We start from the raw sequence: 12379 nt of genomic DNA, 5'->3' as shown, positions 1-12379 counted from the left end.
TTAAGTTCTATTTGACTTAATTCGCATATATTGGATAGAATATATCTACGGAAGATATCTGAAATCTGAAACCATGAAAGACATATACTTCGCTTTAATTTCTATTTGACTTAATATTCGCATATATGGGATACAATAAATAGTGTCCGCAGTTCTTTAGATCATCTTTGAATGAAAGTTTGCTCTATTAAAATTTTTACTAATACTTTCAATATAAATTGAAATTAAATTATACTGTCTTATAATTAAAATTTATAAGAAATTTCAAAAAAATATGTATCGTCCACTATTACATTGTTTATCAGCTAATGATGATGTTTATAATTCCCTGAGAATGAATTTGGACTTAACTTTAAATATCGATTAAATAAAAATTAGTATAAAATATAATAATTCGTTTAATTTTTACTTTTAATAATAATAAAGGAGTTACCAATTAGCCTGTGAAAATATTATTTATCAGCTTTTGCCATGGCTCAAACTGCATTAGGTTTAGATTTTCAGAGGCCGAAACAAATGGTAGTTAAGTTGTGCAAGCTGCCTGCTATACGGGCAATGCATCAAACCAACTTTCCAAACAAACTTCATCAATTTGTTCCAAATCGTCGAAATTGTAGGTGGCCTACCATTCTCATGTTGGAACACAATTCCTTCTTTGGTGGTTAATTCTAATCGTAGATGTATTATATCATACTGTGTATCGCAATTAAGATAAGACCTGACGTTACTTAAGAGATATTAACAGTCCTTTAAAAAATCCATTTTTCAATAATATTATGTTTATAGATAAGTTACTTGATAAATAAATATTATTGATATGTCATATTATTCCAAAATTGTTGTACAATTACTTAAAATAAAAAATGCTTTAGCAAAGCACATTCTACATACTTTGTAGCACTTTAAACAAAAACTATAAACAAAAACTATAAATAAGCAAATTGCATATATATTTATTGATTTATTTTAATAAGCTTCTATGTTTGAGCAGTTGGTTAGTTTGGAGGGATTTGGGGAAATACACCCGTACATGAAAAATTGTTTATGGATAAGTTTTTGAAAGTTGTAATTTGTGTTTATTATAAATAAGTTAAAGGGAAAATATATGTATACTAATTATTTTATATGCTTATCAAAAATTATAGAACAATATTTTTGTTATGGAATTGTTACTCATATTCTAGTTTTTTCCGATAAAAAAAATGAAAATAGGTTCGTACCTATAATATACTTGCTAATAATTAAAATTATATCCGTTTTTATTATACATATTTGACTTGCGGTCATAGATCTGGAGCTTAAGTTTGGTACTAGGGGAGCTAGAACCCGCAATTTCTGTCATCTTGATCAATAAAGTTTGGCTTCTTGAAGAAAATATTGTAGTGGTTGTGTTTAAACTTCAAATATATAATGGTAGAATGATTGCTTTCATTTACTCTTATTGAGATAGACTTAAATTTTCCAATCAGATGCTGTTACCAAAACAATAGCAAATAATTGTCTTAAATAGATGTTACGCTCGATCATAAAAGAACCTGTAGAAATTTATAGCTTCAATTGTTACCGGTGGAGTTCCTTCGAATTCCAATCGGAGAATTTATATTTGCATTATACTGATAAGTGTGTTAAGAACACGGTAGTGGCAAGCTCTAATGCAGACAATCTTGTTAAAAAATAATGGACCTTAATAATGCAATTAAAAGTAGCGTTAAGGTTTCTAAAAGTACTTTGTGAGAGTTATTATTCTCGGATTACGGTAATCTTAATTTTAAATTACTTGATATTGTTTACATACGATATATATGTTATCTCAAGGTTTATTTAAGATTTAAGGGATTTTTTCAGGCATCTTCTATACTTTTTCATAGTAAATATTTAAAATATGCTATAGTCATTTGTGTTTCGTACTAAGGAGTAATCATTCCCCGAAATGCGTTGTGTAAATTTCTGAACTATTTCTGCTCGATGAATTCGTAGATTTGATGTACTCATGTACTTAAAGAATGGAAATATTGATTTGTCATTTTGTTATAGTTTTTACTATATACACCTATTTTTATCGTATTTTCATTATTTTGTTGTAACTAGCGCTTGGGACTTGTTTTGACACCATTTCCCAATATTTCTATACTATCGTACTATACTATCAAGAACTTTCATACAGTAAACCTGTATGATGACTAAAATCTGCATTTTTGTATAATTAAGAAGTCAAAAGAAATTGCTTGCAAAGGTGTTTCATACTTTGTCGTCCTATTTTCCCTTTATATAACAAAATAACAGTTATTTTAATTGATGTTATACATAATGTTATTATGAATTCGGTTACAGCTGTAAATAGCTCAATATTTTCGATTAAATTATTTTTGGGACATCCTAAGAATTCTATTTCTACAGACTTCAGTTTGTAGTTTGTGCAATTACGTGAATTAAGTGAATCGTATATGTTTTGAACGTCCTCTCTTTTAAGACCATAAACTTCATGTTATTTTAGTTGTACCATATTAAAGGAATATGTAAAATCCTTAATATTGCCGTTAATATCCTTAAAAATAATGCAGAACTCAAAATAATAAAGCACAATTGTAAATTCATTAATAATGCTTGTAAAAATCGCTGACAACGTCGATTATAACCAGTTGGCTTTTAGTCCTTGTTTCGAATTAATAAAAATATAATTAAAAATTTAAATTAATCATAATAATTGACAAGTAATTGTATGACTTTTAACAGAAATTCAGATTGTATCAAAATGCATTTAATTATCCTATCTGCATGGTTGATTTCTATAGAAAACGAATTTCAAGTATATTTTTTTTTTGTCTGTACAATGGTGAGGCTTTAAAAGCATATTCACGGCTGTGTAAGTTGCAGATACAAATGACAACTATATTAAAAGGCAATAATGTTAAAGTATACTTACTTAATTTACATACAAGTATATGTGTTTATATTATATATAAAAGCTTTTAAATTTTGCTATCCATTAAGTTGATTGCAAAATGCATTTATTTATGTTTTACCTCAACTTTAATATTTAAACAAAGGCTATTTTGTAAATGAATAATTATTCTAAAGGTTATACATAAATATATTTTATACAAAGGAGACGAGAGTGTAACCTATTTATATTATATAAAAATTTAGGCATATAGTTTCATGTGGAATATTTTTTTTATTAGACAATTTTTAAGCTAATGAAATGCATTTCATTTTCTACTTATAACGAAACAAAATGTACAGAAATTGGTTAGGTAGGGATAAACCCTTTCTGTAATCAATTTAAAGAATAGTTCAGCAATACGAGTATGTTTAAGGTGTTCGCAGTGATTCTAAATAGATCTGTGGAAGAGGACTGAAAAGTATTAAGGGAGATAATATATATTTATTAAAGATATACCCAGCGAATGACTAGAAATATTACAAAATGTTCTCAATAAATGTGTTTAAAATAATTTAAAAATATATTATATTACAAAGAGAATTATTCGATTATATTTCTAATTATTTTTACTTTCTGCTTCTCTTCTTAGTCTTCAATTATTATAATATAATAATATTTTCATTAAGTGGTTATGCTTTCTAACATATAAGTTATGTTACTATGTATAGGTAGATTCAAAATTCATATCAAGCTGATACTGCTGCCTATGTTTCCAAACACTCCTTTTATTGTTAAGGTAGTTTTTCCGGGATACGTCCTTCGTTAAGTATTACATCTTTCATAACTTTAATGAATCAGTCATTAGGTACACTTGAAATATTTTTACTCTAAATATTTTACTCTATTTTTACCCGCTTTCTTATTCTTATTTATAATGTTCATCACTTTGGTTTGTTAGAAGGTTATTCTTTTTTGATGTCATCTGAACGCCTTTTCAAAGCGACATTTGTTTAGTGTGTAGGATTTATCGAAAAATAAACATTTGTTTAGTGCGTAGGATTTATCGTTTTCATGCTTTATAGGCCAGGCACCATACATCAAAATAGGTCTTACTACCGTTTTCTGTAAACGAAATTAAACCCCTGATTTATAAAACTTATTTCACTATATGTGGTAGTATCTACAAGGACTTTTTCATTTATCTCAGGATGTTCTCACGCTTGCGTACACCTTTGTTCTTACTTTCTTTCTAACTTTTAAAAAACAAACCTACTTATTTCATATCTATTATGATAATGATCCCCTTGTTATCATATTAGTTTTCTCTTTTTTAGGACTGTCCTATGTACGAGGTCATTAAAAATTTAGTTAGTAAGAATGCTGTGAGAGAGATTAGACTTAGTTTCATCTTTATTATCCTGATTGTTTTAGCAAGGGAGACTTGCTTGGCCGAGAATGTTACAAATTCGCTAAGAATATTATTGGAGAAGTTGAAATCTTCAATAAGATTTTTGTTATATCTGCTGTACAAGTAGGGAGAGGTTGTAAGTACGATGTTAGTAAAGTGCTATACATATCATTAAACGGTTCTAGTCTTTAAGATTGTTATTATATAATGTTAAAATAGTGAGGTAAATTTAATAATTTTAATATAAATAAAATAAAGATAATGAAATGTGGAGTTAAGTTGAACTCTTTCGTATATTAATTTATTCATCAATTAGTGAACCATATTCTAATAAAATAGCAAAGATAGTGAGTCAATCAATCCAGTCTCAATCCAATCTATAGTGTTAATGAAAGTCCATTAGAATCAGAAGTCTACAATTGCAACTATTTTGACCAACTATGGGCGCTGTGGTTAAATACCAAACGTTATTTGTTGGGTTATTAGTTTTTAATACAGAGACGATATTACATTTCAATATTTTGAGTCGACTGTTACCGGTGGTTTCTTATATGTATATATGTTAAAAATGCAGAAATAAATTTGTGATGCATATAACTATGTAACTCTCACTTATGTATTTTATAATTTTATAATAAAGCGTGAAATTTTGGAGTTTAGGATTACAATAGATTGTATTCTAGATGGTAAGTGTTATTATTAAATTAATTTATTATATTATATTTTCTATAAGTTATTTTAAAAACTAATTAACATAAGTTAAAGGAATTAATTTCCAATATTTTTTTAATCTATTAACTTCATCCTTTCAAATAGAATACATTGTGCTGAAATCTGTTGGAACGAAACACGATTATAGGTTGCATTTAAACCAAATTGTGCTGAACTAATCGTTGCATTTCAAATGAGTTTAATGGAGCTTGTAAATCCATAAAACTTTGTGCAGATAAAAGCATCAACAACATAATTTAAAATATTAAATTCTATTTTGTTGGAAATGAAATTATGAAATCCATTTGGATTTGTAGATACTTTTGAATTTAATGCAATTATACATAATCGCTAAGAAAGAGTTTTTGTGAGAGGATTAACTTTTTATTAATATTAGTTGTGTTGAATTAAAATTTTGGAATATGCATTCATTAAACTTGAAATATATCTACCCATAAACTATGCTCTATGGCTATGCTCATATGACAGACTTCAACTTAATTTTTTGTTTCTGAATTAACTGTTCGATTGCTTCTAATTTTACTTTATCACATCCGAATTGGTTTATATTTACTGATTTGAAGTGCTATTGGGAAGAATGCAATCTCACATTTCATTATATCATATTCAATCTATTTTGTAGCCTCCTAGCTATTTTGTGTACTTTGCATTTTGCTCAAAAGTTTCGATCTATAAAGTTCAAGATTAGAATATATATACTGTACTCCACACCCACATATGGCAGTGGGTATTGTGAATGAAAGTTCGCAAGGGTATATAAGATATATTTAAGAGGAAACTGCTTTAATATATATTTGGGGTAGATAATGAAGAAGATATTTATTGAAGACATGATAATCGTTAGTTAAGCTCAAATGAAAGTATATCTTTTCTCAAGTAAAGGCAAGGAGATAAAGATGTCAAAAAGTAATTGTCATTTTCTCATTATACGCTAACGGAGTTGTAAGTATTCTCAACGTAAATTTCTTAAAGATGGAAGGGGCTTCTTCCGAAAGGGTATTTAATCTCTCCATAAATGCTTAACATTTTGCAATTAGAATCCGTCTAAGTTATTATAAAGTACCTGAACAAGCAATAAGAAAACAAATTGATATATATTTGTTTTTAATAGTTTTTTTGCATATGTTCCTTCTTTCTTTTTATACCATTTCACTCTTTAATATATAATTAATTTTCTTATCAAATTTGTAGCTCAAAAGCACTTAATGAAAATTACATATAACAAAAATCAAAACAAATAATTTGTATAATAAAAATATGAATTAATTTTTTTGTATGAAAACATTCACATACTCTACTATATTCTGTGGGTAGGGAGATATATAATATATTTGTTCTACATTTTTATACCAGTTAAGTGTATTAACTGAGGACCTTCATCTCTGCCCGCCCTACTTACGGAGGAATTATTAATGTTGTTCGAAAGCACGCAATGGTACTTAAGTTCCCTTTATTAATTTCATTTTCAGGAGTTCCTTTGTGGGGTGTTCAACTTGTTATTGTTGCCATAATTTTTATGATTGTTTTAAACACTGCGAGGATATAATTCGCATTTTTGGTTTTAAATTGCATGACTTTTATGCGAAACATAAAGTCATGCGAACTGTCAATGTCAACATAAATGCTTAAGTTTGAAGTGTTTTAGTGAATAAAATATTTTGCTGAATTGTTAAAATTTAATTATGAATACGTGATGTTCACGCCGAAATGAAATTATTTAATACACAGCTGCTTTATGTCTAATTAAATGCTATAAAGCAATATTTTTCCTAAGTTATCTATATTATTTTACTTGACGATTAAAGTAAGAATATCGCTTTCAACGACAACTAAACGACTACAGATTTCAGTTCTCAAGTTTATCCCAACAAGCATCTTAGGGATTGGGTTCTTATATTTTAGATCGTTAGCGACGTGATACCTCATACCCCTTTTATGCTCTGCTTTGCGATGTAAATGAAGTAAATTTAGTGACAAACAGTTAAATTGGAATATATTTTATTGAAGTAAATTAATTAATTTTTATATTCAAAATGTAGAAATTGCTATTAAAAAGACGAACAAAAGATATATTACACACGTGTCTGTATAAATATATAAAAGGCATATATGTTGAGTAAAGAGGCTTTTACCTAAATGATGTGTGAAAACTTCAGCTCAATAACCATTTAACTTTGTAATCCTTTTCATTTACATGTTCACACGTTGAAATGTGGAAAATAGTGACACTCAAATACAATTTAAAGTCAAGCACACATGCCAGTGCAAGCCACTTTAGTACTTCTTTTCACCGTACACATGTGACGTGTGAATCGCTGTGTGTAAACACCGCCAACGCTGTTTGCATTCATGTTTGTCTATTAACTTTGTGCAGTGTTGCCAACGAAACCTAAATTAAAAAACTAGAAAAACTTTAATAGAATGAATATAAAAATAGATAGAAGAGTAAGGATTGGATTGGATTAACAATTCAGTATATTTGAATTTGCTTTCATAGTCATATGAGTGAATATGCCATGGATTTTACGTTGATTGTCTATGAATATATCACATTTTTCATTAATAGTTGTTATTAAATATCACCCGTCCTAGTGGATTGTTGGTGAGATGCAGTGGCTAATAGATAGCCATAAGAGCTTCGCTAGAAACCCATATAGATAAAGTAGATCCACCCAGTTGAGTTAACAGATCTTGTAACCGAAGAATATACTTCTCTAAAATATATTTCTTGTGTTATCGAAAGTAGGGTAGTCACAATAGAAGTGTGCGATTGTTTCTTACCGGAAGGTTGGCATCTTCTGTAATCACGCTTCTGTGAGGTTTGATTGTGGGATACCCTGAGACCGGGAGTTCTGTGCAGTGGACTTGTTCATGTTGACGAAACTTCCGTACTAAGCTTGCCATCAACATGGGCGCCAAAGAGGAGTCTTTGGCGTTCAGGTTGTTAAGGAGAGATGTATCGGGCTAGGGGTGAAAAAAAAATTGTTTCTTCTTCGATCAAGTTTCTACAACTGCTACAATAACTATAAAACGGAAGGCTCTGTTTCTTTGCGTGGAATCTTATGCACCTGAAAAAACGGAAATTATCCAAGCTGTATGAACTTAGTGCCTGTTAATGAGTTCCCTAATGATATTGTGCAAAAGCCTCAGTCGATTGGGATATTTCTCATGGATTTCCAGCTATTATTAGCTAGCTGTAAAAACTTGAGATAGGCACTCCTCTTTATGGTCTCTAGGGAAACAAATGCTGGTTCCCCAAGGAAAACATGCAAAGAAGCTTAAGTCGAGCTAAACTGTCTGGTTTTTTACTCTCTTCAATGTTTCTATGACCGGAATTCTATATGACAGTGATGTTAGCTAAATGAATTATCCCAACGATCTCTGCGATACACTCTTTTACCACTTATAATTTAATGGTGTTAGTCCAAGTGGCTTAGTATTTTAGATAGTGGAGATTGCTGTGATATGTGCATTTCTGATCAAGATTTACTAGCAACAGTTTAAGCAATTAAATATCTTTAAGACTTTCGTGAAATCTCTTATAACAGTTCTTTATAGTTTATTAGGGTTCTCTAAAAAGAATCACTTTCAAAATTGTAGTTCAGCTCCTTGCTAAAGCTAACTACTGATAGAATAAGAAGGAGCTTGACCGTTAATTTTTCATTTCTTGGCATTGGTTGCATGGATTTTCAGTTAGTTAATTCATTTTGTAATGCTACATAGTTCATAAAGCTACAAATACTTCATCTGTAGTCCTGAGCAAAGATATAGAAAGCAGTTGATTGATTCCATTGTTTCTTTATCGCGACAACTCCTTCACGATTTATTTATTTCTATCCAAGATATTGACACTTCATCTTTAGTCCTGAACAAAGACAAAAAAGGAATTGACTGATTCCATTGATCCTTTATCATAGCAAGTTCTCCACTGTTTTTTCGCTGGAGTCCACCATCGTTATAGTCTATGTGTAACATGTATATAAAAGAAATTGTGCTAAATTAATAAACTTTATCGATTACAGCGATTGGAAAAAACATCATTAATATTCTTCATTTCAATTCACGTTTTAAAACTTTTATTACTATTGCAAAATTTAAAATAAATAAAAAAGCATTAACTAAAGCATCCTAAAAAAATTTTTAAATAATTTTTTTTTAAAAATGTTTAACAAAAATAAAATATTTTTTATTCTCATTTGATTTTCTTATGTCTTCTGCTTCAACTCAAAATAAGCACAACTTCTACTCGTACAGGCTTACAGTTACATGAAAATCTGTTTGGTATACGATATAATCTGCTTAGTTGGCAACACTTGCATGTTGTAATTTAATATTTTACAACTAATCTGCATAACTGAGATACCCACTGCATGCATGTTAATATGCTCGTGTATCTGTATTTGATTACAACTACAAAATTCCATTAAAATTCTTATGAATTTCAACCATGCGTTGTGGCACAAAATTTACATATCCATGCAATTTTAAAATTTGTTACTTAACCTTTAAATTTTATAATTTAGGTTATTGCCATACACACCAAACGCTGGTCGAAATGGCAACATCTTTGCTTATAAATGGAGCATGAAGCTTCTATGCGATTTAGATAAGATACCAGGCTACGAAGCCAACAAGCCAAGCCAAGCCACCAATCCTATTGGTGAGTTTCTCTGTTTGTGTTAATCTGTTTCTGTGTTAGTTTCTGTGCCTGTGTTTGTGTTAGTGTTTATGTTTGTGTTTGTGTTTATGCGGTTTTGTTGGTAACTACACTTGATTTTGTTTTCTGTGGCTTGCCTTTAGCTTCCCTGTGTCTGCTGGTGAAATCCAACATTTTGTAAGGGAAACTATTGTGGATTTAACAAGGAAATCCTTTCATCATATTGTAGTATACCATAACTTTAATAAAAAAAATCTCATTTTTGTTATTTTCATGGGTATTATTCTTTCCGAACTGATAGCTGTATTGTAATCGCATTTAAATATTCCATCTATATTTTATGAAATGCATGTATTGCCATATTCTCAATAAGCTGATTTTTGGATCAATTCAATTTTAAACTGCAAACTGAAATATTCATTTTTTAGGAGATAAATGTAAGCAAACACTAACAATTCATGGGAATAGTGAACTTTTCTTTAGTGCACTACTTTTCCTATAGTTTTTATTGAGGTCTGTGTAATTTTAACAGAAAATTGTATGGATAATTATTAGACAAACGATTTTTTTCTAATAATTCATAAAAAAACTGTTGCTGTTTTCAGGTAGTTGTTACTTGATAACACAACAGACTCATATAAGCTTTTCAACAAAGAAATCATAAACATATTGCCATTATGAGCAATATTTTCTATAAATTTTTTAACTTAAATTTAGACAAGGTATCCACAATCTGTAAACTCATGTATAGACTACAGAGATATTTGTTAGTAAAAATGTCAAATAGAAACAATGAAATTTTAATGACATAAATTGTTGTAAACTTATACTTTTTTTCCGGGAATTCAGACCTACTTATATACACAATATTACTTGTACTAAAATATTAATATATAGAGAATATACTTTTTGATCATAATCCATAAAACATTTTTTCAGAGTTCAATAGCATACAATTATCATATAATACCACAATAATTTTGAGTATCTTGCACAATGTTAAATGTCAATGTAAATAATTCTCATTTGCTTTTAATTGATAGTACGTTAAATAGCTGTAAATCTTTTACATCTAGTCGTTAACATGTGTTTTTAATATAAAATTCTAATGATTAAAATTTTCCTTCTGTTGCATAGCTATTTAGGTATGGTACTTTTAAAGAATTTCTAATTTGTTTCTTGTTAATTAGCTCTAAAGAATGTACAGTAGATATATGCATCGGGTTACAGAGTATTTCGGTCTGTTATCATAATGTCATTTATACAATTAATATTAAAAAATTAAAAAAATAAAATTATTATAAAGAGATCAAAGGGGTTATTGATTACTTCTTTGTATTCAGTATTAATGGGTTCGGTTGGTTTATTCTGACTGTCATTATGATGTCATAAGCTGCTATGGATCAATTTTTGCAACACTACTTAATATAGCATGTTAGCTGTTATTATTTAGTAAAGCGATGGATGTTTGATCTATAGTACTGTTGTTACTATTATTATTTGTTTTATTTTCTTTAGAAACTAAATACTTGAGCTAGTAATTTTCGTAAGAGAGGTAGGAGATTAATTGGCTAAGAAAGTCGCTCTACTTCTAGCTCGAAATGTACTGCAATAGTATTTAAGAGAATGTAGTCCACACTAGAAGCATGCGTGAAAAAAATTAGTTCTTTTTCTATAAACTACGGTCATGAAGATATTGCCTTGATTCCAGTCTGGACGTTAGACAAGAGTAGTCGTTTATTCAAAGTCAGTTGATTGTACGATAGTATTCTTCAAGTTAGAACTGGCAATATTTGTTCCAATATAATTTTAGTGTATGTTCAGAGGCGGTCAAGTACCCTATCTGGCTAATACGTTGAGACTGTAGTTTCCCATATTTAATATACAAAGAAACCGGAATTTGTGATTTAAGAAACATCGTCTTTCAGTAGCAGATGCTTTTGGTTCTTTTTACATAATCAAGATTTTCCTGCGTATTACAAACGAGATATACGGAAATGGAACATAAGTTTATGTTATATACATTGCGTACAAAAAGTATCCGAAATATATGATTTGAAAAACGCACTGAAATATATCTACTCTGACTAATAGATTTATTGTTATTTTTGCATAAATATAGTTTTGCTGGCAATTATAAAATAAATATACAAAACGGGAACTCAACTTCATATGCATTTTTTATAAAAAATATCTGAAATTAATGATTTATGAGGCGCCTAAAAATACCGTATTTTTGCAAGATTCATTTTCAAAAAGAACTTAACCAGCGTAATACTTAACTAGCACCGTATTCGCCTGCGCTGACAGTTTTCCAAAACTGACACTTCGAGGAAGGCCTTTTGATTAGATTGTGGTCATAAGAGAAAATTTACTAAAGAATTTGAAGGACATATTTAAGTCATCTTATGAGAAATGTATGGAGGATTGCATCAAGTGCTGGTATAGTTAAGTGGCACTTAATGAGGCCTATTTAAGAGGCAGAAAAATAAATTTTAATTGATTGATACGTTTTTGTGCGTTTTATTTAATAATTCAGAATATTTAATATACCGCATATATTTCCAGCATTCTTCGTCTTTTCTATATTTTTTTAATCATTAATTATACTCTCAAATGCAAGAAAACTCATCAAATTTTATGAAAATCATTTCATTTACTCTAATTAAGCTTCATTTATTTCAAAAATATTATTTTT

The sequence above is a fragment of the Teleopsis dalmanni genome, chromosome 2 (genome assembly GCF_002237135.1).
Source record: "Teleopsis dalmanni isolate 2A chromosome 2, ASM223713v2, whole genome shotgun sequence".
NCBI classification, from domain to species: Eukaryota; Metazoa; Arthropoda; class Insecta; order Diptera; family Diopsidae; genus Teleopsis; species Teleopsis dalmanni.
Note: the sequence above shows the minus strand (reverse complement) of the source record.